The following is a 2,408-nucleotide window of genomic DNA, read 5'->3' as shown; positions in this document are numbered from 1 at the left end:
TTCATATCAATTACTGTACTTCATAGTGGTTCCACCATTTACATTGACTGCTATTTTCAAAATATATTTACAAAGTTTAAATAATAACTGAATGAGAACATTGGCCTTACAGCTTTCATAAATCATTCAAATTAGTACAGTCCATGAATACCTTGTGTTCTATGCCATATACTTTTATTCAGCTCCTTTCACGTAGCATCGCATGCCATGGGATGTCATCATTTAAACCCCTGGGAGATAAAGTTTGTAGATTGAAAATCCAAAACTCTTCTCTTATGTTCAATAGTTCATCTATATTCCCTCCTCTTTCTGTCAGAGTCACCTTTTAAGTACCCATGAATCTAAATGATGAGATGTCATATTTAAAATCATTAAAATGTACTGCTATAGGGTTCTCTCTGTCATTCCTTCTTATTGAACTCTTTTTCCCCGTATATGGATGAGTAAAGTACCTACATTTAACTATATTGTTACATTGAGCACATCCTCTGCATTTGTGTGGAAGGGGGGGGGGGGGTGGGGGGGCGGGGGGGGGGCTAAAGAAAGAGAAAACAGGTTGTCAGTGTGGTTGAACAGCAAAATAGCATTTTCTTCCTCTGGCTCAGCCTCCACAGATGTTTCATTCAGCCCCAATGGCAGGGCCACTCTAAAAAGTGCTCCTGTCCCGACACAATTCAGCCCCTTTGTGCGCTGAAGGAGAGAAGCTCAGCCCACTGTTTACTGCTCGTCCACCCCCCATCCCCCTTGTCTAACCCCCATGTTAGCCTCATGTTGGCGGAACAATTGGGGAGGGCCTTGCCCAGAGCTGGGGCGGTGTGGCAGGTCAACAGAATGGGCTGTGAATCCTGTGCCTCTGAATCCTCTGGGTGGGTGGTCCAGCTTTCTCCCTTCTCTGTGTCTCTCTCACACACATACACATAGAAACACACTCTCTCCTCTCCTCTCAGTGATTAGCTCATCCACCGGGCCGGGCCTGGTGCTGGTGCCTGGGCTCTGTGATGTGGTGATAGGTGGCCCAGAGAGGAAGCCAGACGGGGGTCTTTCTACAGGATTAGCGGACTACCAGTTCCTTGTCACTGCGTGCTGGTCCCGGACAGACCCGGTCAGGCCATTCGGCAGGAGGGGCCTGCAGTGGCCCACGTGGAGCCTGCCAGTGACTGGGTGGCAGTTAACACTAATCCTGCTGCTGATTACCACTGGCATGGGGAAATAAACAGTAATAAATGAACCTACAAGGCTGAGCACACATACACCCTTACAACAACTCCACCCACACAAGACAAGTAAGCTGACACACTTGTTCAACGACACACACACATTTATAAACATTCAAAAAAGCGGCAGCATTACAGCAAGTAATGTTTATCTCCCGAGATATTATCTCAATTAATCGTTTGGTCTATAAAATGTCAGAAAATAAGACAAATGCATGTTGTGATTCCAAGCTCAAGGAGAACCTTTCAGATGTCTTGTTTTATTCAACCAGCAGTCCATAAGCCCAAAGTATTCATATATGACAAAGTCAAATCCTCACGTTGATGAGAAACTGCAACAAGTGAAAAATTGGCATTTTTGATTGATAAATGACAAATCATTGTTAGAATTATCAAAAAAGTTGCCAATTATGTTTCTGTTGATGGACGGATCGTTGCATCTCATTGCTTACTCACTATCATCATAATGTTTCTCGGCCACCACCATTAAACATACCATTATGTCTTCTTTTGCCTGAATAATATCGCTATCGATCTTTATAATAAAACAAATACAGTAAAACTTCAAAAACATTATCCTATATTTTGTGACCCTTTTGTACCTTGTTTATTTTATAGTACATCAGACAGGAAATTAATTTAAATAAAGTAAAAGTTACCTTCAGCAAGAAAAGAGGGCAACTCAACTGTCTAATCTCCATCTGGTGGCTTTCCCCTTAGTCACAGCGACATCTAGTGAGCAGAAAACAGTAATGACAACAATGGAACAATTGCACCATGTAACCTACATGTATTTTGCAACACTATCAGTTTCTCAAGAAAAAGACATACAGTTGGTCATTATAACTTCACAATGTGTTGCTTTGAAGAAAAAAATGAAAACATTAATTGACAAATGAAGCCTTTAAAAACAAAGAGGAGAAAGAATATCTGCTCTTTACAGGTGGTCTTACAACTGGCACAAATATGCCATATTGTTCACTAAATGAATTAACTTTAGATTTACATCTAATCAAGTTAGAGGAGATTTCACATCTGCTCCCTCATATTGTTATGCAGTGAGAGGAAAGTCTGAAGCAACGGACCAGAAGTTGTTTCCTCTCACTTAAACTATTTGAGCAACACTGTTCTTTGATGCATCCTGCTGTGGTCAGAGGCGTTGATCCTCTTTTGTGGTTATTTTAGAGGCATGCA

The sequence above is a fragment of the Perca fluviatilis genome, chromosome 1 (genome assembly GCF_010015445.1).
Source record: "Perca fluviatilis chromosome 1, GENO_Pfluv_1.0, whole genome shotgun sequence".
Taxonomy (NCBI): domain Eukaryota; kingdom Metazoa; phylum Chordata; class Actinopteri; order Perciformes; family Percidae; genus Perca; species Perca fluviatilis.
The sequence above is the reverse complement of the archived record's forward strand: the minus strand, read 5'-3'. Positions refer to the sequence as shown.